Source organism: Macrobrachium nipponense, chromosome 19 (assembly GCF_015104395.2).
Source record: "Macrobrachium nipponense isolate FS-2020 chromosome 19, ASM1510439v2, whole genome shotgun sequence".
Lineage (NCBI taxonomy): Eukaryota > Metazoa > Arthropoda > Malacostraca > Decapoda > Palaemonidae > Macrobrachium > Macrobrachium nipponense.
Window position 1 is genome coordinate 65,554,345 of NC_061088.1, and position 26,972 is coordinate 65,581,316.

At 47.6% G+C, this 26,972-nt stretch overlaps 1 protein-coding gene across 1 annotated transcript in view; it reads left to right on the forward strand.

Moving 5' to 3' along the window:
- Positions 1-313: 313 nt before the first annotated feature.
- The window catches only part of LOC135217709 (transcription elongation factor 1 homolog), a 44,391-nt gene continuing 17,732 nt past the window's right edge, over positions 314-26,972 (forward strand). The window contains exon 1 of the mRNA XM_064253701.1: positions 314-468. The gene's annotated coding sequence lies outside the window, so the exon portion shown is untranslated. The remainder of the gene's footprint in view (positions 469-26,972) is intronic.

Sequence of the window (26,972 nt, forward strand, 5' to 3'; positions counted from 1 at the left end):
TCTAATCGGGTGGAAGGACATAGACCGCATACCCAATTTTTCTTCTAAATACAACTAAAATAACATTTTCTAGTATTTCATCATGCAATGACATTTATAGAAGAAAAGGTCCAGTTTTGGGAAAACGACCCTACCCCCACGGCCCCCCCACAAAATCCTCTGGGTACGGGCCCATGATTATTTTACCATGAACTGTAAATGTAATCTTTGAAGTATTGGAAATGACCAGCTTATGAAGCCTTCATTCTGATAATATAAACCTTTATGCAAATAGTTAATGTTGGATAAAAAAAGGTACGACAGTTTTATCAAGAGTACGATAACTGTTAACATTGACGACGATATCGATACTACTATTTACAAAACACAAAACAAAACCCGCCCGAGGTGGAAACGACGCGTTATATGCTGTTGTCGTGCAACGTTCTAAGACGAATTCTACGTAGCTGAACTTTGGGAATTTATTTCGTAAGTCGATAACCAAGTTAGTTGTGACAACTAGTATTTCCTTATGAAAATTTGCCAGTGGCTTACTCCGTTACATCGTTCATTTGATAATATGCTTTAATTAAACTTTGTGACTTCGCCTGGCCGATTCCCCATTGTAGCCAAGTGATTCGGATTTCACATGGTGGTAAACTGCCATTGCCTATAGGCTATAGGTTACAGTAAATGTAGTTATTCTTGGCCAGGCTTGTTTAAGGTAGAAGATGGGCTACGACTTCCTAATTTATGACTTTGCACCGGAACATCATCATTTCAGAGCTACTAGTATACTAGGTACCAGGGCAAACTACACTACCTTACCTACTAGGCTAGGTAGCCTAGTAGCCTACCTAGCCTAATGACTGGTTGGTAATTCTAAGCCCTCATTCCGCGGTAAAGTAGACTATGGCAGTTGACGTTTTCCTATGTTATTTTATTCTACTGAACAAGAATTTAAAGTAGGGTAGATCACCACGGCAGGCCAACCAGGCCACCTACAATCAACGCTTGCCACCCTCCAAAAAAGTACATTATAACGCGTCCTGACACCCGAGATGGGCATCAGTCACGACTTCTTGTTGGTGAGAAACGGAGCTAAAGACCTCTACTCTCCTTTCGAAGTAAGTATTTTCTCCAAAGTTAGAAATTAAGGCCAAATTTTAAGATTTAAACAGAGGGTACTGAAAATGGCGTCCACGGCAGTGGAAATCTCACCAAAACGCTTTAGAAATTTTTACTTACAACTAAAAATGTTTCGAAGATTGACGCCATCTCGATGTTTACGGAGTTGCTTGTGTCAACAAACTTTCCATTTCCTGTGATAAATCCGTACACCACTTGTACCCACAGACGCTGGAGCACTTCATACAACAATCGAAACACGATTTCTCACCAACAAACAAGCCAGAGATAAACAGCTGTTTTGGTAGAAGATGACGAAGCGTGCTCTTAGCTAATTTTTAAATAAGTAGTAAAACATCAATATTTTACATATTTATGGTGATTAATTTGAAAATATTCGTTATTGAAAAAGTAACTCGACTCTGACTCAAATTTAAGTAATTATTTTTCTGAATTAGAACGTTCTTTTAAGTTTGTATTATGACGTCACAACATCTTGACTTTCGTACCTATTGTAAATAATTGCTATGCTCAACTGTCTTGCAGAACAGTTTACCAGTTATTCATGCAGATTGTTATCAGCTATTTATGTAATTGTTATAATCGTAATGCGCATATATATCTTTTATTATTTACTTTTTGGATATATGAAGATGTTTTACTGCTGGATTACTGCGAAGTGTGACGCAATCGTTTTCGGTCCCTGGGCCTCTGTCTGTTTTCGCACCATAAGAAATTATGGGGCCGAATTTGCAATGACCAGAAAGTCGTTAAAAGAGGAAAGTTAGCATTGAGGGGCATATGTTTTGACTGAGAAAAATACAAATTTATTCAATAGCTAGCTTGTAAAAAATACTTGGTTATAAAAACTTGATTGACAACTAAGCAGCATGTCTACTATGGGTTTCAGAGACAGTGCAAGCACGTTTTTGGGCAATACCTATTTCTGTAACGAACACTCGTAACAGAACGAGATTTTGCTATAGTGCATTACACCCAGTGCCGTAATTTATAAGGGTATCGTGAATCACTAATCGTAAAGAATAACGACACTTGTCCTTGTACCAAGAGACAAAAACTCCATTATGCAGAAATGGATACGAACACGCGTATAAAACTCCACCTACCCTCTTCCCCCCCCCCCCCCCCCGACCCCCCCCCCCCCCTCCACCTTTTCTTCTTCGTTCCTCCCCTTTCCTTTTCTCTCTCTCTCTCGTCTCCTCTCTTCTCTCTCGCCTTTCCTTTCTCTCTCTCTCTCTCTCTCTCTCATCTCTCTCGCATCTCCTATGTTGCCATTTGGTAGTGTTGACCCTCCAAACTGGGTAGTAAGACTACACACAAAACGTTGAAATTGGTGAAATTAGGCTATGTATTGGAAGTATATATACATAAATATTAAAGCAATTTTATCATTATTGCATTACTATGACAACTAGAATTCATGGAAACAGTTTATAATAATGGAACGGCGTATGTGTGAAGCCTCCACTAACTGTGGCAACGACGTTATTTTGCATTCATTCTTAGCATGCAAACATTAAAGGTTACATTTATTTCTGGCATACGATTATTAATGAAATTCAAAATACTAATATAGACTGAAATCAATGAAAAGTGCTAGCAAAAACAAAAAAGCAAAAAAAAAAAAACTTATATAATTCACTTTTCCGTAGTCGTTCCTCTATGCACTTTTCCGTATTCGTTCCTCCATGGTTTTCGGCAGCCAGATGTACGAAAACGTTAGAAATATTTGATTGTATCTACTTTAGAAATATCTGTAATTTTTCGGGGTAATTTGGTTGCAAAAAAGGGATAATATACATGAATTAAATCAAAATTTTTAAATAACAAAGTAAATTTAAACTAAATAACGAGTAAAGTAAACAGTTTAGGGAATAAAACTTTGCATTGTTCCGATACGTAATACAAACCATCGGTCCTTTAACAATAGGAAGTAGCTAGCGGCAGCTGGAACGGTCGTAAGCTTCGAACAAGGGGAGAACGGTAGTTAACTGCTTGTCCGACAGTCGCGCGGCAACAAATCACTTTTGCTTTCGGCCGCGGGTGTGAAGGACGTGTTCGTCATCGCTCTCTGCCCGCTTCATCGTCGTATGCTTTGTTTATATTGTATTTTCTACTAATGGTTTGTTTGACTTGAAAATGAAACTGTAAGTACACTGTTTTCATTTTCATTACTTAATTATGAACCAACATGGAGCTATCGCCGTAGATGCGATTTCCTCTCTTTTAATGAATTGAACCCTTGAATTATGTCTCGGTGCCGAGGGCGGGCGCGCTCGCGCCGAGTCATGTATTTTGGGCGAAAGTGTGTAATTGAAAAATGTAAGTATACTTTTTTCATTATATTTTTGCCCTGTGCGTTCGTTACCGAGAGCGTGATTGCGCTCGGCACGAGCCTTTTATTTTGTATGATAAAATGCAATGAAGTGGATTCGCAATACAGTATTCTTTTCATTTTCATTTATTTATTTGCATAATTTAATTTGGATCAATTTTCGCTCTTACCCGGGAATTGATCCTTACGATTATTTTCTGTGAAAGTGAAATCGCAAGTGCAGTATTCTGTTTCATTTTCATATATATTTTATGATAGCATCATATTATTTGGATCAAGTTTCCGTTCTTACCCGGGAATTGATCTTTTTCCCCTTTAAGTTCTATGAAGTGAATCGCAAGGGCAGTATTCTGTTTCATTTTCATATTACTTTTCACTGCTGTGCGGGGGTAGGGGAAGCGAAGGTCTGCCAGGAAGTCGTCGGAAAGCTCTCCCGCGACTCCCTTGGTATCCGATTCTTCGTCTTCCTTCCTGCCCCCCGCTCAGCTTCTTCGTTGTATTTTGTATTTGGGGTCTTCCTTGCGTTCGGGGTGGGCATGTCTTCCCCCCGTGCGTGAGGGAACCCCTCTTACTAGTCTATCTTGCTACCGCAGGTGCTACATCCGTGGGAGACGACCTTGGACAGGTATGGACCACCGCGGTGGCAGGGCGTGCCCTAGCATCCCACGGGCTGCTGCAGCGTCTGCGAGGTCTGGGGCGGTCTCCACACTACTACCACGGCCGCTTATGCTGCTCCCCCCCCTCCTGGTCTACACTCCCCATGCTGTGTCGGTGCCGCCGTCTGCCGCTACTAGGGCCGCCGCCGTACCGAGGGGGGTTGCCGCCGCCGCCTGTTTTCTTCGTGTTTGCCTGCCCCAGACTTCCGCTGTTCCAGCAGCACTCGCCCCTGGACCGCCGGCCAGTACCCAGGTTCCGCTGGCTGCCGATGATTCTACGAGGCGATCGCTGGGCCTGCCGTACCTGCTGCTGATGTGATTCCCGCTGTTGCTTGGCTGTCCTTCTGGGTCTACCGCTGCCGCTGTTCCTGCCGCTCCTGAGCTGGTTGCTGTTCCTGTCGCTCCGGGTTCCTGAGCCTGTCCATGCTGGTCCTGCCCACGGTGTGTCTTCCCCAGTCCCAGGTCCTTCCGGACAGGTGCAGTCGGGCCGTGTTGCTTCGGCAATAGCCCCGGCTCCGGCCTGGATGGAGGACCTGACGACTGTCCTGCGTGAGCTGACGAGGAAGAGGAAGAAGAGGAAGCTGTCATCTTCGTCTTCATCGTTTGCTGCTGCCTCTTCCCCTTCGACTTCTAAGGCCCATAAGCCGAAGAAGAAGAAGGCTGCCTTCCCCCCTAAGAAGTCTCCTTCGGGAACTTCTAAGGGCCCGTCCCACCGGGGGGTCCTTCTGCTGGTCCTCCTGCTCCTTCGGGAGCGGAGCCCGTCTCCCCTTCCGTAAGGAAGAGATAGACGGGGACCAGAGGAGTATCGGTTAGCTCTGGTACTTCCTCGCCTGGTGCTAGCGGCGATGCCGCTACGCCAGGTTGGCCGGCTCGGTCTCTCGTTCGCAGAGAGATCCCGAGTGTACGTTCTCCCTCGGGAGACCGTGCAGCCAAGTTTCGGCGCCAGAGTTCGCTCGGCGCCAAGACGCGGCACGGAGCAGAAGGCTAGTGAGAGCTGCTCAGGTGACTCGCCAGGCCAGCGGCCCGCTCTTGCAGCGACCAGGCTGGGTAACCCGGGTTTGGGTTTTTCCCCCCTAAGAAGGCTCCTTCGGGGACCCTTTCTAAAGGGCCCAGTCTCGCTCCGGCGATTCGGGGAGCTCGGCTGCTGGTCCTCCTGCTCCCTCGGGAACAGGGGCCCAAGTCTCTTCTTCTACCAACGGAAAGAAGACAGGGGACCAGAGTGAGGGTACCAGGCTTCGGCTGGCATCTTCCTCGTATGGTTCTAGCGGTTTCTGCCGCTAAACCAGGATCCAGCCTCGGCTTTTCTCGTTAGAGAGAAAGTACCGAGTGGACCGAGGTCTCCCGCGGGAGACCGTCCCAGCCAAAAGTCTTGTACATCCGAGCTCGCTCGCCGTCAAGACCCGAAGCGCGGAGCAGAAGACTGGCGAGAGTAGGTTGCCAGACGACTTCCTCGCCAGGCCAGTGGACGCTCATACTGCAGCGACCAGGCTGGCTGCTCGTGTTGACGTGGACGGTTCGCGACCAGCCAACGGGTTGAGGAGGAGGAAGGGGTCCCCTGGCGGCCAGTTCGCTGGTACCAGCCACGGCTGGTACCAAGCGGCTCGACGCGCCGAGAGGGACAACGCGCCGGTCTTCACCGCGACACCGAGCCTAAGCAGGTCACCTGACGTCCGACTGCCCATCGGGACCGAGGGCGGTAGACGGTAACCAGCAACAGTCTCGCCCTGACGCTAGAGAATCAGCGTCGAACGTTCTCAGCCGAGCCTCTTACGCCCCAGGCGGAGCGTTCAAGGCTAGGCCCATGCTGCCTCGATCGCCACGCCCGGGTTGGACGATCAGCAGCAGCCCTCAAGCCAAGCCGCTTTGGTCCTAGCCATCCCGCGAGCGAATGGGGGGTGGGAGCGTCAGGTCTGCCTCACCTGTTACCTTCAACCTCCTCGGGCTACACCGGGGGTAAGGAGCGAGCGGTACCTATGAGGTGATCAGCGAGAGGTGCGCCGCTCGCGGATCCCGCTATTGAACGCCGTATGGGACCAGCGCACTGGGTTCGAGGACCCGACCAGGACATACGAGCGGGGTTCTTGCCGCTGTTCCTCCTTCTGAAGGAAGGAGGTATTCTCGGGAATCTGTTCTTGCTGAGGGACTAGGACGGTCCCTACCTCCGCAAGACGCGGTTACTCCACCCGAGGATAACCAGAGGAATTTGCAGAAGTACATTTAAAGCTGACTTCCATCAGCATAATGGACCTTGCGGGGAAGGATTGCCGGCCTCCCACCAAGCAGAGTATCCCACGTATTCGCTTGAGTCGTTTTGGGGCCTCCCGAGAGGGAACCCCAAACCGACGGTGGGGGTCTGCGCTGATCGGAGCTTTGCCGATTCTGTCTCGAACCAGAAGTCTAATCGTCTCCGGACAAGGAAGGCTCTATTCAGTTTCTGGCCGGTCCGATCCAGCGACTTCCACCTCCTCTACCTGCGACGCGGCGTTTTCTACGCGGGTCGTTCGGACACCGTATTAATTATCTTCCGGTTCCGGTCCTCCTGAGAGGTTTTCGACCCTCGACGAGGGACTGGAATGAGTCGGAGGAACGGTTTATCGGCTCTCTCCTGTCCAGGTGTCGATCAGCCCCACCCCAGCCGGAAGTTTCACAGTGGCGGCAGGACCCGTTTACCTACAGTGAAGAGTTTACTAATCCTCCGCCGGCGGGAAACGTTTTCTCCAGACGATTCACGTTTTCCCCCCAGACTATGAGAGGCCATCGCCCGCAAGGCGAGTGGCTGCTCCTACTCTTCTCCAACGCTAGTTACCACTGGTAGGGAGGCGAGGCGAAGTATCCCAATTCCTTCCCCATTCCCCCTTCCCTTCTCCCTTACGGCTACGAGGGAAAGGGGAGGGGATCCTACAGAGATTTCTGCTGTAGGAATCCCATGTTTGGGGGAACTGGGCGCTACCGGGGGGACCTTCGGGTCCTACCTTGACGTAAAGCCCCGGTCGTTGAGGAGGGATCCTGCCCCATTCTCTTTAGTATTTTCTACGGGGAATCGAAGGACACCAAAGCCGAATATCGTTTGACGAAGGGGTTCGGGAGGGGGGTTTCGCAGACTGCTTAGAATTCTACGGAATTTCTAGCGCATTCAGAGTGTTCGAAGTTTTTTGAACGATCTTCCAAAACACGTTAGGCGAGACCACGGTACCAAATGTGAGGCGAGACGAGGAATCCCCAACTAATGGTTACTCGATAATCGGGAAGCTCCGCCTTATTTGCTCGAATTCCTGAATTTCTAGCATTGGGAAGAAGACTGCTGCTGAACAGAAAGAAACTATCTATCTCACAGTAAGGCGACCAACCTGGAAATAGAGAAGATCGACGGGCACTATCCAGTTTGGCTTGAAAACTATCGTCTTAGTATTATGTTCACCATTGAAGCTTTTCCTTCGAGGAAGACTTCTCCTTCACTCTCTTTGATAGAGCAATAAGAGAATCGAAGGTGGTCGATCTCCAATCCTTAATTTTGTTTTTTCTGAAGGAAAGAATTTAGGTATGGAGATGGCGTTTTTGTTCAGAATCCTACAAATTACTATATTATTGACCGTATTAACCCGCGCCATGATTCTACGAAGCAGTTGGAATTGTCCAGGGGGTAGGTTGCATATTCCTAGGTTTAATTACGGATTTGCGGACTAGAAGAGTAAAGTATTCTAATTGAACTGGGGGGGGGGCAAAACTCGTGGGGTTGCCTGCAATCTCCCAGGGATTTTCCAGTTTCTAATTTAATATACTTATTGGTTTTGTCACGACAACACCATTTTAACTTGACTTTTATATTTACCGGAAATTCGTTTCGCCTAAATATATTGCTCGAGGCAGATCTTGTTTTATGCTCGGTAGTTCTTCTACCGACCGAACCCATTCCTTTCGTGGAATAATGGATTACCTGGCAACTCAGGAGGTGACGATGTCAGCGAGAGCTCAGGCTCAACTACTGCGTATTGAACTGCCTGATAGCAGCTCAGATCAGCTGGGCCTCCGAGAATGACTACGGTGGCAGTTATTTGTCTCTCTCTTCACCCCTGCTTTGATTGACTACCGTAACCAGTATCTCTGCCAACCCAAAATCATGGACTTAGGTCTCTGGATTAACGGGGATTCTCGCAATAATGAGGACCGGACAATACTGATGCTGGACGCTAGAATTCAATCGGCCCTTCGACATTGCAGAGAATTTTTGCAACAGAGAGATCTCTTGGACTCTTTCATCTTCTTTTGGTTTACCGCACCGGGTAACAGAAGTCTTGTTACAAGTCTCCCCGCTGCATCGCACCTGCTGATAAATGCGAATGATTTTGCATGACATACTGTTCTTTCAAAATATATCTTATTCGTAGGTGTTAACAATTTGTTCATTGTTCAACCCCGAATTAACAAGAATTGTGTCAGAAGACATCGCCTACTCGCCGACCTGACAGCCTCTTACTTCCCAAATTGTTCAGCCCATTAAGAAAGCAGTTCTTCAGGCGGCTTTCCCCTAGTGTTTTCAATTACTGAAGAACGCCCCAGTCTTTCACATTGCAAACTACCGACTTATACACCGGACAGCCAATGAAAATAGCGGTTAGCCAGTTTTCAGTATCCATTTGTAAGCACAGGTTATCGAATCTTGAAGAATCCTTTCTCGTCGATTCGTCTGGTGAAGACGTTAGGTTTGCATTCAATATCTACCTTGCGTCTTCAACGGGTACATAGTGTTGTTTCTCCTTAGCTGAGATTCAACAACCATGAGATGTGGTTTGCCCTATCAGGGACCCATCGGTCTCTAGAAGGCAATTGACCTGTTTCGCCTGTTGGGCACCCATTGCCTTAAGAGAATCATTCACCCTCCTGCCGGCCTATCCGGCATTGGGACAAACCAAATACCATTATTTTGTTTTGGTCTCTCGGCATAACCCTTTAAAGGTGAAGGTCACGTGACTTAACTCGGATTCGTTGTAGGACAACTTGCCTCCCCTACCGAACGCCAGTTAGTCGGCAGCTGTCAGAGCGCCCGAGTCAGTTTACGCAACTTACGCTGTTTGACTTAGTTCCGAGTTGTTACAGAGCAATCATTACTTCGTTTTAATAGCTTGTCACCCAGTACCCATACCATCGACACCCCCCCATGGAGGTGCGGATGTCCTATCCACTACCGGAGAACTTCGCTGGATGGCCATGGGGTGGATAGGAGGATGCGAGGAGCTTAGTGGCAAACGGACAGTAACCAGTAAGGGTACCTGGGGAACATCACCTGAAGTAGAGAAGAGGGATTAGGTCTATGCGACTATTTCCTTTCTTTTCCTCTGAGGGAAAACTGCATGACTCTTCTCCTGCGAAGTCAAGCATCCAGGGCGGATGGGGATCCGTGACGCTCGATATTCGTACCGAACTTCGTTAAGCGAAGACCAGAAACCTCCCTTTCGGTCCCTGACGATTGGTTAGAGTCGTTCACAATACCCTCCGTAATGAGGACTTCAACCGCCTTCGATGCGAAGGAGATGCTGCCTTGTCCTGCAACGAACTTCTCCGTGGCGCAGGTAACTGAAGGCAGGGGTCTTGGTCCAACCAGGACCACATTGCCCTTCCTTCTACCCTTCGGGATATTGCCCCACATGGTCCTTGGATCTTTTTTGCCTTGGGTACCCGTCGGGTGGCTGACTCAACACGGTTGTGTTAGTCGCTAACCCCAGCACCCTAGCAGGCTGGAAAACAGCATTGAGTTCATGGTTGTGACCGGTAAGAATGGATGAGAGTGTGGACTGGTCTCCATCTTCCCATCTTTTTATTCCACCCCTAACCTGTGGGTTAGAGGACCCACGGGGTCCGATTCAACCCTGCTGGAATAAGGACAAGATGGCAGGTGAGCTACTCAAACAGAGCCCCACCATATCCCTTTCACTAGGGATAGGAGCGTATATCCACCACTTGCCTCCAACAAGTGGGGGATGAAGTGGATGCCAGCTTGTTGGACACCCACCCTACTTTATGTTGCATCTTGCAAACAGGAACAAGTTCTTGCTTTGCTGGTACGAAGGAGATACGCTTGGCCTCTCTTTAGTATACTCGGCCCAGAGGTCTGACCATTGGATCCTGCGGTGCACACCCCTGATCAAAGTCGGACAGAGGCTTGGATCCCTCCCTCGCTCTTACGACCATGGGAGGCATTCCAGGGAATGGACGAACAACCCAGTCTGTTCCATCAAAGAACTCAGATTTCCTTCCTCCCACCAAGAAGTTGAGTCTGTTCCTAGTTGTTTGAAAAGGACCGAGGTTGGTTTTATTACGTTATCGGAACAAATGGGAAAACAATCTTTGTCGAAAATTGCATTTTGGTTCCATGGCCACTTACCTGACCAGATATATATATAGCTGTACTTTTCTGAAGTCCGGACAGAATTTCAAAAACTCGCGGGCACAAACGCACGAGTGGGCGGCCAGGTGGTAGTACCCATTCCCGCCGCTGTGGGAAGGCGGTATCAGGTAACCATTCCATTTTTCTATTGCTATTTTTTTTCTGTCGCCGGTCGGTAAACAACTCTTTACAAGACCTACCGCTCAGGATTTTTTTGGATTTTGGCTCGGCTTTAGTAAACATCTGATTGGTTTTTTGGTATTGAATTGGATTGTTGGATTGGCAATGCGCGTGATAGTGGACTCCCATTTTTTGACTTTGGATTGGATTTTCTGTCAAGCGTGATGTCAGGATCAAGGCTTGCTGGAAGGTTTCAGAGTTGTGTTGTGAGACGACGAATTGTAAGGTGAGGCTACGAAAGCATCGGTAGACCCCCACCCCCCAACAGTATGTATGAGTTGTAGGGGCATAATTGTTTGGTGGATAATCGGTTGCAATGAATGTGAAGATTGATCTGACTGAATGAGATTGGGAGAGTATCATGAGTCCCTATCGGCGTAAATTGGAACAACGCGATAGGATCAGGGAGGTCTTCCTCCAGGAGTAGAGGGTTCTACCAAAGGTAAAGGGCTAATAATTCTCCTGTATTAAAACACCTGGTAGAGTTTGCATCTCCTAAACCTGTGTTGCCTTCGGCCGGGCCTGAATCTGTGTCGGGAGAATGCTAATGCTCTCTCTCTTATTTTGGAGTCTCTACGCACTCTGGAGACCAAAGTCAAAGGCCTTGGAAACTGGGCTCTGTTTCAAGTGTGGGTGATCGTTGCCCCCTATGTGGTTTTGTGGAGGGGGGCGTCAGATCGGCCCCAATAATGCCCTATAGGCCTAGACCTCTATCGACTCCCAAGACTAAGGAGACAGGGTATGTCGAAAAGGACCGCAAAGAGGGTTAACGGGGGCTCCCCACCGATCTGGCGGTCCCTTCGGCAGGCCTTGTTGCAAAGTCTCCAGGCTGTTTCAAGGAAGGGGCGCTTACAGGCGAGCATCCTTAAGGGGGACCTGTTTTTTTCGTCCTCCCGAAGCGTCCTCCCCTGCGCAAGGGGTGGAGCGCTCGGAGAGAAGAAGAACTCTAGTCCGCTGAAAAGGACGTTTCGTGTTTGAGGACGCTTCACGTCCTGTATCGCCGCTTTCGTCTGGAGGATGCGTATGAGCTTTTCCTCCTCACGAAAAAGGGGTAAGATCCTCCTCCGATGAGGACGCTGGGTTGTCGTGCCAACAGGCGCATATCCCTGAAGAAGCAGGTAGCTGTACCTGTGAGAAGGAAAGGAGGGCGTCCCCTCGCCCCTCGTCTTCTCGCAGGATTCAGTCCTGCTCCCTACTGATTCGTTCCTTCTCCAAAACGAAGAACATTCCTTTTGTCCCTTCAGGACCCAGCTATCGACGATTATGGCTCAGGAGGAACTCGCCCAGCAGCAGTCGAGCCTAAGCGGTAGGAAGGAAAAATAAAAAAAACAGAAAAAAAAAAAAACAAAAAAGAAAAAGGAAAAAGAACCAAAAAGAAAAAGAACAAGGAGGACGGTGTTGTTTAGGACTTGCCCGTCAAGGACGAAGCATTCTCCTTCCTCCCTCTCCCTCGTTCGTCGCTTTTCGCCGATCGCGTCTCCTTCGGCGATTCCGCCGATTCTAGTTCGTCCATCTAGGAAGACGTTGGCCGTCAGGACCGATTTTGAATGAACAGACGCTCGGCACGAACCGTTTCGACAGGACCGCTCGACAGGTATGCGCCCGACAGGACGCATCGGCAGGACGATTCAGCAGGGACGCTCTTCAGGACCGCTTTTGGGGGACTCCGGCCAAGAAGAAGTCTGTACTTCAAGACGCCTGGTTTTGCAGCGCCACAGGCACGTTATCCGGATAAACATGTCCGTCCCTTTCGTTTAAGAAAACTCTTTAAGGGACGCTCTTCTGGCAAGTGAGGCTGGCCCTCGGGGCTGTCGCTAAGGACGCTTTCGCCGTCAGGGTACGCTTCCCTGCCTACTTCGACGAGTGTGGTAAACGTCACAAAAAGACAGTCCTAGATAAAGGCTTCAATCCAGTAAGAAAATAAGGGGTCTTTGATTAAGGTCAAAACCCGCAAATAACGTAACGGCCCTTCCACCGGAGAGGCGGGTCTCCTCCTTCCGAATTAGAGAAGAAGGAGAGCTGAGTAGTCCGGCTTGGGACTCTGTTGAAGAGGAAACCTTCTGCTGCCTCTTTCAATGCTCAGGTATTATAAAGTTCTCGTGCGGCTGGTTGGCGTTCCCGTCCTTCGAGGAACCAAGTTTCAGCCTGCCATGGCTCCCAAGTCTCCCTCCTTCGCAGGTTTTCAATCCTCTAAGGACTGGTAAGACCTCCGGAGTTTGTTGAGATGAAAACTTCACTCGCCACCTAAACACGGGCGGTTTCAAGAAACTCCAAAGATTGGATGGCAACGAAGGAGAGATCAAGGCAAGACAACTTTCGCATTGCCTCCAGCTACGACCTCAGCGGAAAAGGGGGTATTTGGTAGAAAGAATCAAAGAAGAAGTGGGGGTTAGAAATCCCTTTCTTCAGCACAAGGGAGATTTCTCCAGCTTGGTGGATTATCAGAAGGAGGTCCCCTTTTTATCCACTGCTAAAGTGACCTGGACCCCATACGGAGACGGACCATCATTTGAAGGGTTCTGCTACCGGACTCTTGAAGTTTTCAACTTCCTTGACTGCGGTGCTTGGGAGTTCTGGATCTGCATAATCGAGAAAGCCCAGAATCTCTCAGTATGGGGGAGCTGTTCCCAGCGTGTTAGCATGCTATGGACAAAGAAAGCCAGTCAGGGATGGTTTCTGAGGAGCTTCGTCTCTCATTGTTGGGACGGCCGTTCTTGAAGAAGAGAGCTTTTGCTGTGCACTTTCACCCGGCCTCTTTCAGTTACTCCGAAAGCTCACGAAAGCGGATTTGCTTTTTTCTCCATCTTTCGAACCATCTCTTCCCACCCCCAGGAACTTTTGGTGAAGGACCTTGACAAGCATGTTTGCAAGAGAAGGCAAACGCAGGACCCATCTTAGCCCAGTCCCTCGAGACGTTCGGTCAGTCCCTTCAACTTCTTTCAGCTTTGTTCGACCGCTATGAAGAAGGTTAAGCCCTTTCGGGGTGGGGCTCCCCCCTCGAGAGCAACTCCTCGAGGGAGAGGTTTTCATCGAGGAAGGAGCTTCCTTTAATCAAAAGCCTTCAAGGAGAAGCAAGCATGTCCTTCAGACACCCAGTCTCGGAGCCAGACTGAAGGTTTTAGCGGTAGGAGGCGTGGAGAGAGAGAAGACAACGGACTCTTGGTCCCTCAAGATAGTGGGAGCAGGGGTACAACGATCCCTCCCCTTTTTTAGATCCGTTCCTCCTCTTTCTACGAACTCCCAGAGGAACCTTTCCTCCATCCTATCGGGATGGAGAAGAAAGAAAACAAGTGTTATTTCGATCTTCTTCAACAAATGATCCGAGAAAAGAGCGGTGGAAACAAAGTCGCGGACCTTGGGGTCTCCAGGTTTTATTTTTACATAACAGGATTTTTCCTAGTAACCAAATAAAGCAGTTTCGTCCAGGTTTTGGCGTTTTCCCAGTTCCTAGATTGTAAGCAGGCTCAATATTTTCGTGGGAAAAGACCAAATTCCACGATGAAGGAGGACGGCCCTGCATTCTGTTCTGGGAGTGGGCCTTGAGAACCGGGCGACTGGATGGTGTCCTTAGACTTGCAGGACGCGTACTTTTCAACATCCCCGATCCACCCTCTTTCAAGAAAGTTAAACCTAATGGTTTTGTCTTAGACAAAAAAGTGTGGCAGGTTTCAGAAGCTATGTGTTTCGGCCTGACCACGGCTTCCAATGCGGTGTTCACCGTAGTCATGAAGAAATGTTTGGCGAAGGTGGTCTACGCACCTTCGGGGATAAGAGTTTCCCTGTACCTAGACGAACTGGCCTTATCAGAGCGATCGTCGAGAGAGAAAGTGTATGAAGGACTTTGCAGTTCACTTTAGCCCTAGCAAAAGTCCCTGGGACTTCTTGTCAACCTCGAAAGGTCGCATCTGACCCTCCCCCCGACACAGTCCATCGTGTATCTGGGGATTTCAGATGGATTCAGTGGCTTTTCGAGCGTTTCCGTCCCAGAAACGTCAAGCGGTCTTAGGATTAGAAAAGATACTCGGCCTTCCTTTTAGGGAAAACGAGGACTTGCTCGGCGATGGGGGAATTGGATGGAGTCTGATGCGGAACCATTTCCTCGCTAGAAAGGTTTGGTTTTCCTTGGAAGGAACTGCACCCTCAGGCCCCCATCCAGTGTTTTTTTCCTTGCGGACGAGTGGAAGGCCAAGGACGATCTGTTCCAATGCGATATTGAGGATATCTCTTCAAAATAAAGAGCCCAGCTAAGATGGTGGTTCGAACCCACAGAAGCTACAGGGATGGGCATGTCCCTAAGTCTTGCTGACGCCCCGAACCTAGGGATTTTGTTCTCCGACGCTTCACCATCACGGGCTGGGGGAGCAAACACTAGGAGGGAAGGAAGTGTCCGGATGGGCCCTGGGGATGGGGAACTAGGCTAGCCTGGCACACTACAAATGTCAAAGAGCTTCGCAGCAATCTGTTTTCTGTCTCTGCAGTTCTTCGAAAGGAGCTTGAAGAACAGGATTGGTTTTTCATGGTAAACTCCGACAATACCACAGCCACTCGCTTATTTGAAAACAATCAGGGAGGAACACAACTCCAGAAAAACTTTTGTTTTTTTTCCTGGCGAGGGAGTATTCTCGCTGTGGGCGAAGAAGAAGAAAAAAGGTTACAATCCTGACGAGGTTCATTGCAGGAGTGCAAAAACCGTTTTTTCCCCCCCCCCCCCCCCCCAGGGTCCGGATCTTCTCCAGGTTGTTTTCGTCGGGACCAAATCCTACCGGACTGAGGAAATGAACCTTAAACACAAAGACTGGGTGTCGAGACCTTTGGAGGTTTGTGGAGGGGACGTCCCTCTGGTACGACTTATTCGCGACGTCAAGGTACCAAGAGACTTCCTCTTTATTGCGTCCCCCGGTCCCTGGATCCGGAAAAGGAATCGATTGCTTGTTGGACATATCTGCGGTTGCTTTGGAATTGGGAACTGGGGCTAAGATCTGTACGGCCTTCCCACCATTCAAGATTTTGGGGGGAAGGGGTCAATGAGGAAGTTTGCTGGCCTCAGAAAGGGACGAGGTTGAACCCTGATCGCCTCCGATGTTGGGCCGCGACGGAGAATGGTTCACCAGAGGTCAATAATCTTTCCTTGTAGACTTTCCAAGGACATTGCCCCTGGTAGGAAAGAGCTACTCAAACCAGCCTCACTGGAAGCTTCGAAAGGTTTCCACCAAGAAAACCTCTCCGCTCTGAGTCTGACTGCAGTTCAGACTATCATACGAAAAGTTGGCCAGAAGGAGAGAGGTTTTCGAAATGCAGCTGAGAGAGCCAATCGCAAATGCAAGACGTGCTTCTACAAGAGCCTGTTACCAATCGAAGGTGGGCTGTTCCGTTCATGGCATGGTGGTAAAAATAAAAGGAGGGGAGTTTCCATCTTCCTCGACCTCTGTGAACCAGATAGCTGATTTTCTGCTCTTTCTCAGGAATGTGCAGAAATTAGCAGTCCCTACCATCAAGGGATATAAGTAGCATGTTGTCAGCGGTTTTTAGGCACAGAGGCCTTGACCTTTCTGACAACAAAGACATTCATGATCTTTTAAAATCTTTTGAAACTTCGAAGATTCCTCAAACGAGACCTCCTTCATGGAACCTTGACGTGGTTCTTAAGTTCTTAATGTCAAGTCCTTTCGAACCTCTTCAAGCAGCGTCTCTTCGAAACTTGACAAGGAAGGCTCTTTCCTAACTTCTCTGGCGACGGCTAAGAGGGTTAGTGAAATACAAGCTTTTAGTAATTTAGTGGGATTCAAAGGAGACAATGCTGTCTGCTCTTTGAGCCCAACTTTCTTGGCGAAGAATGAAAATCCTTCTAATCCTTGGCCGAAAACTTTCGAGATCAAGGGTATGTCAAGTCTGGTGGGCCAGAACCAGAGAGAGCCCTGTGCCCTGTCCAGGGCTCTCAAGTTCTATGTACATAGAACCAAAAGAGGTAAGAGGTCCCTCAGGTAATCTCTGGTGCTCTGTGAAGAGACCAGAGTTACCTTTATCTAAGAATGCTGTTGCTTTCTTTCTGAGGGACGTCATTAAAGAGGCTCATTCATCTTTCCAGAAGACTGATTTGAGCCTCTTACGAGTGAAAGCTCACGAAGTTAGAGCTGTCGCTACCTCTCTTGCCTTCCAAAAGAATATGTCAATCAAGGTACATTCTTGATTGCACCTTTTGGAGGAGTAACTCCGTCTTTCGCCTCACATTACCTAAGGGATGTGAGAACGATTTATGATGACTGTAATTCACTGGGCCATACGTTTTCTGCGGACACAGTCTTGGGGTCCGGAAGTAGCTCTTTCCCTATCCCTTAGTTAGGTTTAGGTTAGTTTTATTGTTTGTGTTTTTAGGTTGTGGTGAGTCTTAGTGAAGAATCTCCCATCCTTAGTTAGTTTTAAGGGGTTTGTGGATAGTTGGTCAGGTGGTGGTCAGTTGCTTCGTTGCCCTCATATGTATGGCTCGATGGTCTTGTCACGTTGAGTCACGTACCCGTGACAGATCATCCAGAGCGCACCAGCACTACAGGTCTCCACCTGGCTGGCAACTCTGATTTAAGCAAAAGCAGCCTTAAGTGACAGTAATCACAGAGTCTACTTTGCTAACAGGTGAGGAACCAAGATGTATATCATCTACTTAATTTAAGTTTCCTAAAAAATCCTATTCTGTCTCTTCCCACCATCCGAAGGTGGGATTCAGCTATATATATATCTGTCAGGTAAGTGGCATGAACAAAATGTTATTGTTATTATACAATTAAGTTTGTTCATACTTACCTGGCAGATATATATAATTAAAGTGCCCGCCCTCCTCCCCTCAGGAGACAGGGGCATTAATAAAATATGAATAGAAATTGGGAATGGTTCCTGATATCCGCCTCCCAGCGGCGGGAGGGAATGGGTACTACACCTGGCCGCCCACTGCGTGTGCCGCGAGTTTTGAAATTCTGTCGGACTTCAGAAAATACAGCTATATATATATCTGCCAGGTAAGTATGAACAAACTTAATTGTATAATAACAATAACATTTTTCCTAACTATACAAACCTGAGGTCCTTTACATATAGTCCCTCCTCATGCCACCCCTCACTCTGCGTATTTTGCATGGGCCAAAAGCAAAAGTGATTTGTTTACCTCCCTGTCGGACAAGCAGTTAACTACCGTTCTCCCCTTGTTCGAAGCTTACGACCGTTCCAGCTGCCGCTAGCTACTTCCTATTGTTAAAGGACCTCAGGTTTGTATAGTTAGGAAAAATGCAATTTTCGACAAATTGTCATGTTTCGTCGTCTGTCGTCGTCTGCTGTTCATAACTGTGTTTATGGCGCGAGCACTTAGAAACCAGGAACAGCAACGGGTTTAAAGTGCAATATGGAGTGAACTGAGACCAAAATGTGTATAATAACAATCAAATAAGCACTGTGGAGTTTCAGTTGTGATGGCAGTAAGGATAAAAACCACCGATTACAAGGTAAGAATGAATTCAGTTCAAACCATAACCCCGGGAATAACAAGTTTCATACTTTCACTAATATAGGCAACAAAATGTTGTTTTATTGTGCTGATTACAACTGCAATCTTGAGTAAGATCAATAAACGTTACATATATACGCTAACATTGTTCAAATGAGTGCTGGGAAGGCTGGGGAAAGATGGTGGCCATCACTGATCAGAACCTTCCATGAAAAACGTAGCCGCCATATTGGATTTCAAAACTGCCTTGAAAACATATTTTACGAAGAGCTCCCATGCTTATTTTAGTTCGTCTGGGGCTTTCATATATCACATTATGTTGACGAAACTTCAGTCTTTTAAATGGTATGCTTAGAGTTGCAATTGTATTCTTGTTTCACCAATTAAATATCGAGTGAATAAGACCCGTCCACCGTGATGAAGGTTGGCCTGCCGTGGTGATTTACCCTAATATTTATTCGGACGACTGTAATTAACCCCAGGGGGCCAGTGCTAAACACGGCGAAATACATTGGACGCCCCAATCCCTAGTGGATGTCGTATCCGCGGTTACGTTTCATGCAGGGTAATTCTAAAGAATCTATTTCCGCACGGACTGCAAGGAACGTAACTGCGGATACGGCATCCACTAGGGATTGGGGCGTCCAGAGAATTTCACCGTGTTTAGTACTGGCCCCTGGGTGGTTAATTACAGTCTTCCGAATAATTATTACTTTAAATTCTTGTTCAGTAAGTAAAATAACGTAGGAAAACGTCAACTGCCCTAGTCTACTTTACTGCGGAATGAGGGCTTAAAATTACCGACTGGTTACCTAGCGTAGATTAAGGAAGGCCATATCCTGCCTATTTTGCTATGTAAACCTATCAGTTTATGTGGAAATTAATCTCCCTCATGGTAACTTCATTAGGTACTAGGTGGTAGCTACCTTAGTACCTGTGTGGTAGTAGGCTAGGGGATGAATGTAAAACCAAAAACCTAAGATTAGGGTAAACAACAGTAGTCGATCCATCGTCATCGCGTGGCTTGGCCTTATTCATTCCGTGGTAAAGTAGACTTTGGCAGTTGACGTTTTCCTGTTATTTTACTTACTGAACAAGAATTTAAAGTATAATATTTATTTGGCCGACGGTAGTAATTAAACCGTAATTTACCTTTGAAGACTACATGACGGTACAGGGGTGCGATATACCGACGTACTACAGACTTCAAAGGTAAATAACAGATTACTAGGTAGTAACAGGCGACTGGCAAAATATTACCTTAAACTCTTGTAAAGTAAGTAAAATAACATAGGAAAACGTCAACTGCCACATTTTACTTTGAACACGGAGCGCCTACAGTTTAATTGGCCACAGGTTTCGTCTGCTAGGTACTAATTGGCGGATGATTACAAACAAGATGGTGTCAGTTTGTTTTGGCGCTAGTTTCGAAAACCTGTGTAGTAATTTAAAACCCAAAAATCTATAAAAACGGTAATGGGGGACCCTGTTGGGAACTGGGGTCTTTGGGATGGGGGAGGAGACACTTATGAATGGGTAAAAGTTCCTTAAAACGGTAAGGGGGGACCTATTGGGAAACCGGGGTTTTTGGGTGGGGGAATACACAGACAACGACAATGAACACTAGGAAAATCATGATATAGCTGTGTGGATGACCCTCATACTCTACATTCGTTCCGCGTTCGGTCAGGCTAACTAAACTGTCCCCCCTACTCAGTTTAGTTGGCCAAGGTTATCGCCTGCTAGTTAATCGGTTCATGAGATGAGTGGCCTAGGTAACTAAACTGTCCCCCTACTCAACATTCGTAGACCGAACATATCAGCTATTAGCCTAAGAGAACGTTCAGGCATGAGATGCGCTACCTGGCCAACTGAACTGATCCTAACCAAACGAACCAACCTAACCAGACTTAGGGCGAATGCCCTTTCCTGGCCGGAGGGCTTGGCCCCCCTGGACCCCCCCAGCATAATATGGTAACAGTGATTGCGACCCAACCAAAGGAACCCACCTAACCATACTTAGGGCGCATTCCCTTACCTGGCCAGGGGCTTTGCCCCCCCTGGACCCCCCAGTATGGTATGGAAACAGTGATTGCGACCTAACCAAACGAACCACCCTAACCTATGGCGAGTTCTGTAAGCATGCATTGTAATGCTACCGTTTTAGCGATCATTTCATTAACATGTGCCGTTACTTGTACGTTTGGACATGGCTGGCACCGGTAACTTCTTACGGATATGTAAAGACACTTAATATTTGCTAGAATACATGGATTAAAGTCATGCCCAAGTTCATAGTTGGAACACGTGGACTGCTAGTGACATGAATGTTCGGATACAGTGAGCAGCCCTGACTTCCGCTAGCCAATAAAAACACTGACCTGGTATATATTACCTACTTGGTTTCAACCTTAACAAATGAACATATCTTACAGATACATCGATTAAATTACCTTAATATTGGGAGGCGTCAAATCCATGCTCGGCCCGAGTCCCCCCAGAAATAAAGTCAAGCTTAGAGTTGGAAATCGGAATCATCCAAGTCTTCGGGGAACGCGATTCTTCTTTTCTTTCTGGCTAGGATCGTTCGTCATGGCAAAGAATCACAAGGTCCGGTATAGTAACTGGAATGGCGGCTGCAAATTGCATGTGCACGGGATACAACGTGGAAGCGGACATGATGAATGTTTTTATACATTCAACTTACCTGTCAGATATATACATAGCTATTGACTCCGTCGCGCCGACAGAATTTCGAATTTCGCGCACACGCTACAGGTAGGTCAGGTGATCCACCGCGCCGCCGCTGGGTGGCGGGAATAGGAACCCATTCCCGTTTTCCATCAGATTTTTTCTGTCGGCCATACTGGCAACATCGTTGTTGGTATCTCCGGCTGGATTTCGTTTTTGGATACAATTGATCATCGTTTTGGACCCTTTGGTGACGTATTTGGATAGTTGTACTGGCATACGCTTTTGTGGATCGTTATTTGGATTTTGGCTTGGAATTTTCATCATGATGTCTGATTCTGGAAGTGTGGTGAGAATGTGTGTGAATGAAGGGTGCAAGGTGAGAATGCCGAAAGCTTCGGTTGATCCTCACACTGTATGTAAAAGATCCAGGAAGTATGAATGCTCGATGGATAACACTTGTCAGATGAATGAGAGTTTGAGTGCTGAAGGGGGGTGGCAAGTCTCTAACTTCTTATTTAAGGAAATTAGAGAGAAAGACCGGTTTAAGGTAAGGAAGTCATCTTCCAAAAACCAAGCCTAGCTCTCAATCTTCAAGTGGTTTTGGTGAGTAATATTGTACCCTCCTCTAACATTATGAACGCTCCTTGTAATATTTCAGGTCCTTCTCCGAATGCCAGATCCTAAGGACTCTGCTTCGGAGATAGCAAGCCTTAAAGCTGCGCTTATGAAAATGGAGCGTAAATGGCTGCCATAGAAGGTAAGCAAAGTAGTGCTGTGGAAAGTGATGTGAATTTCCCCAGTGAAGTGGAGGAAGGCGTCTGATTGGCTTCACAACGCTCCCAGGCCTAGACCTCTTTCAAGCTCCCAAGCCCAGAGGAGAAGGAATGTCGAAAGCCTTACGGAGGTTATGGAGGATTCCCACCAAGTCAGACGTCTCTTCGGCAGAATCTGTAACGTCACAGACTGCCATAGAACGCATTAGAAAAAGCGTTCTACGTGAAGTTTTTTCGTCATCGGAGATTCCTCACCTAAAAGAGGATGGAGATCAGCGGATCGTTCTCGTCCCTTGAAGAGGATCTGGGAAGAATCGGGTATAAACTCGAGTCCGGAACATTTTTTTTCGGAGGACTCACCCGACAGAGAATAAGAAAGCAAAGGTTTTGGCTTCTCCCGATAAGTTGTGGGGAATGGAGAAAGAAGGCTCTCCTTCCTCTCGTTTAGACCGAGAGAAGAAACGATGAAGATATTAAAAGATATGCAAGAGTCTATTGCTTCTCTAGTCGGGGTGCTTTCAGAGATCCTCCAAGAAGAAAGGATGTTAATCTTTCCTGTGAAGAATCAAAAAACCCTTACTATCAACCTCCAGAAAAGAAGATTCTTCGGATGAAGGGTCTATTTTCACAGACCCGCGAGTTCGGGGCGCGAGGCGCCAGCCAGGCGTGAAGCGCCAGCCGAGCGCGAAGCGCCAGCCAGGCGCGGAGCGCCGAGTCAGCCGCGAAAGAGCTAACACGTAAGCGCGAGGCTCCAATCAGGCCGCGACGCGGTACCAACCAGGCCCTCCCTTCCGATATCGTCAGGAGACGACTAGGCGCGTAGAAGCTAAGCCAGCCGCGCGTGAGAATTCCTACAAGCAGGAAGAGACATCAAGGCGCGAGGCGCCATCCAGGAGCGTAGCGCCAGCCAGACGAGAAGCGCAGCCAGGCGCGAAGCGCCAGCCAGGCGCGATGCGCCAGACTGCCGAGAAGCGCTAGCCAGGCGCGAGGCGCCAGGGCGGCCGCGGAGAATACACGCGAAGCGCCAGCCAGACGCTACGCGATGGCCTGGCCGCGAAGCCCGCCAGGCGTGAAGCGCGAGGCTCCAGCCGCGCAAGAGGAGCCAGCGAGGCGCGAAGCGCTAGCCGAGCGTGAGGCGCCGGCCGCGCGAGAAGATTCAACCCAAGCGCGAAGCGCCAGTCATGCGCAAGGCGCCAGCTGTTCATGAAGAGCGGCAAGAGCGAGGAAGTTGTAAGGGGTAATAGAAAGATCTTTTCATGTAATGTCTTCGGATAGCGAGTCTCCTACAAGTGAAACCCTAATGTAAGGAAGCAACCTGGTACATCGAAGGTTACGGTTTCAACCTCCATGTCTCAGGATGTTTGGGTGGATAAGAAAAGGGAGAACTCTAGATCTGTCATTCTCTCTCCTTCTAGGAGTATTTCTCCTATAGGGTTGGGAATATGTCTACGACAAAGAATCAATAAGAAAAGCTCGCTCTCCTTCTAGGATGGAGTTGGATGAGGTTCGGAGGAAGAAACCCCGAACAATGAGGGGGTATCTAACTACAAAGTGTTAGCCTCTCTTCTCCTACAAGAATTTGTTTGGAGACTCTCTAAGCCCTGCAGCTCCTCCTTCCCCGAGATCTCTGTTCTCCAGTACGAAGGTTGCTAAATCGTCTTCCGTATTTATAAAATGAAACCACCATATCAATGAAGAATGGTTATTCAATCTTTAAATAATTGGATGAAGGTGAAGAAGGAAGCTCAGAGACAGTTTTTTTGCACTCCCTCCATGTAAGCTCGGATGGTAGAGGGGAATATGGTACAGGACCAGAGAAGCGATGGGGCTTATGCTTCCATCTTCCGCGGAGGCGGGATTTTTTCAAGCTTGGTTGAAGCATCGAGAAGACATGCTTTGAATACAGTCTAAAGCATATTGGAGCATGTCAGAATTGGATCAACACCTCAAGGGACTTTTCCATGTACTAGAAGTTTTTAACTTCTTGGATTGGTCCCTTGGAGTGCTGGCCAAGAAGGCAAATGAACCAGATGCTTTAGAACCTGAAGTTTTACATTGCATTTTATCCTGTATGGATAAGGCGGTTCAGGATGGATCGGGAGAATTGTCATCTCTATTTGGAGCAGGAGTAGTGAAGAAGAGATCATTATTTGGTTCATTTCTAACCAAAGCGGTTTCTCCTTCACAAAGGTCAGCCCTGTTATACGCTCCTCTCTCGGATCACCTTTTCCCTTCGCACTTGGTGAAGGAGATTTCAAAGTCTCTTGCTGAAAGGCAACCCAAGACTTATTAGTACAATCCTCCAAGAATCAAGACCAACAGTACCAGTAGCGAAGAAGACTACTCGTACTCCGGTAGTGCCCTTTCGGAGAGGTTCCACCTCTCGTCCTCCAACGAAAAGGAAGACAGCAGAAAAGCGAGGAAGGTCCTCCTTTAGAATCTTTCAAGAACTCAAAAGTAGGCAGTCTTTCAAGAAATCAAAGTACAGCAGGTCCTCCAAACTCTGTAGGGGCCAGGCTCCTAAACTTCGTAGGGGATGGAAGATAAGGGAAGCCGCCCTTGGACGCTAGCAGTCTTGGGGAAAGGTTACTTATACCTTTTCAGGACAGACCACCTTTGTCGAATTCCCCAAAGGAACTGTCGTCGAAGTACAAGGACCCTGTTCTGAGGGAGACACTTCTTCAGATGGTGATAGGAATGAAGGACAAAGAGGCAATAGAAGAGGTTCAGGATCCTTCCTCTCCGGGGTTTTACAACCGCTGTTTTTAGTTCCAAAGGCATCCGGGGGATGGAGGCCAGTCTTGGACGTGAGCATTCTGAACAAATATGTGGAAAAGAAAAAGTTCTCGATGGAGACTTCTGCCTCGGTACTTTCAGCCCTGCGAAGAGGAGACTGGATGTCTCTCTAGACCTGCAGGATGCATATTTCCACGTTCCTATTCACCCGTCATCAAAGAAGTATCTCAGGTTTGTGATTCAAGGGAAAGTCTACCAGTTCAGGGCCTTGTGCTTCGGCCTCTCCACGGCCCCACAGGTATTTACGTACCTGATGCGGAACGTAGCCAGATGGCTACACCTGGAAGGCATAAGCGTCTCTCTGTACCTAGACGATTGGCTGATAAGAGCAAAATCCCAGGAACAATGTGTTTGGAGGATCTGAAGAAAACATTAGAATTGACAAAGGAATTAGGACTTCTCGTGAATCTCGAGAAATCGCAGATGACCCCCAGTCAGGACATAGTCTATTTGGGGATTCAGATGAATTCTCGGGATTTTCGGGTTTTTCTGTCCCAAGAAAGGATTCTTCGGGGATTCAGAAAGTTACATCCTTCCTAAAGAAAGACAGGAGTTCAGCCAGGGGAGTGGCTGAGCCTTCTAGGGACTCTTTCTTCCCTGGAACAATTTGTATCCCTAGAAGACTTCATCTAAGGCCCTCTACAATTCTTCCTAAAGAAGATCTTGGACTTGGAAGAAGGGCCATCTGTCGGACACGTTGCCGGTAACATTAGAGGTGAAGAACACCTAAAGTGGTGGCTGCTCCCACTCAAAGAGAACAAGGGAGTGTCCCTAGAGGTTCGGAACCCAAAACCAAAATCTTGTTCTCAGACGCTTCAGAAACGGGATGGGGAGCGACTCTAGGGGCAAGAGAAGTCTCTGGCAAATGGAAGAAAGAACAAAGAGATTGGCATATAAATGCCAAAGAGCTATATGCAGTGTTTCTGGCATTAAAATTCTTAGAGTCAGAAGTAAGAAATCAAGTGATTCAAGTCAACGCAGACAACACTACGGCGTTGGCTATATAAAAAAAACAGGGCGGGGGGGACGCACTCGTTTTCCCTATTCGAGATAACGAAGGATCGTTGTCATGGACGGAGGAGAGGAATATTACCCTCCTGACCAGATTTGTGAAAGGGGAAGGGGAAGAAATATCAGAGCAGACAGGCTCAGCAGGACGAAACAAGTTCTCCCCACGGAGTGGACTCTGCACAGCAAGTCTGCCAAAGTCTGTGGAACCTGTGGGGGAGGCCGCAGATAGATTTGTTTTTGCGCGTTTTTGCCTGTCAAAGAGGATAGAGAACTTCTGCTCCTTAGTAGGAAGACCCGAGAGCAATAGCGGTGGATGCCATGCTACTGGAGTGGTCGGGACTCGCCTTACGCTTACCTTCCCTCCATTCAAGTTGCTAGGAGTAGTGATGAAGAAGTTTACTAGCATCAACAGGGACGAGATTTAACTCTCATCGCCCCGTTTTGGCCATCCCCCAAGATTGGTTCACAGAGGTACAGGAATGGACAGTAGACTATCCAAGATCTCTTCCAAACAGGATAGATCTTCTCAGACAACCCCACTTCAAGAGGTTCCATCAAAACCTCCCCGCTCTCGCTCTGACTACCTTTCGACTATCGAAAGTTTGGTCAGAGCGAGAGGCTTTTCAAGCAAGGCTTCGAAAGCAATTGCTAGAGCCGGAGATCGTCAACTATCCGGTCTATCAATCGAAGTGGGATGTATTTAGAAGATGGTGTAGGAAGAATAAGCTGTCCTCCTCCGATACCTCTGTGACCAATATAGCAGATTTTCTGTTATTCCTGAGAGAGGAATCCAATCTGTCCGTAGCTACAATAAAGGGATACCGAAGTATGCTCTCAGCGGTATTTAGAAATAGAGGCTTAAACTTGGCAGAGGATAGAGATTTGCACGATCTCATAAGATCGTTCGAGACGTCAAATCTATATCCTCTACTCCGCCAAGTTGGAATCTGGTGTTGTGCTCAAATTCCTTACATCGGAAAAATTTGAACCTCCCGACCGTGCCTCGTTCAGGGATTAGACGAGAAAGTGTTTGTTTCTCATAGCCTTAGCGACGGCTAAGAGAATAAAGTGAAATCCATGCCCTAGATTCTCGGGTGGGTTTTAAGAAAGATGCAGCCATCTGTTCTTTTCAAACTCTGTTTTTAGCAAAAAATGAGAACCCTTCGAACCATGGCCAAGGAGTTTTGAGGTGAAAAGTCTTTCAAACTTAATGGGAGACGAAATGAAAGAACTTTATGCCGGTTAGAGCTCTTAGGTTCTATCTTAAAAAGAAAGAAAGAGTTAGAAGGCATGTAAACAGATCTATGGTGCGCAGTTCGGGACACGAAAAGACCAATGTTCCAAGAGCGCTAGCGTATTTTTTATGTTAGAAGTTGGTGATTATTATGGAAGCTCATAGCGAGAGGTTGCAGAGGATTCCTTTAAATTATTGACGAGTTCACAAAGGCTCAATGAGGTACAAGGAACAGTGGCAACATCATTATCATTCCAAAAGAATATGTCCATGAAGGACATTATTAATGCGACC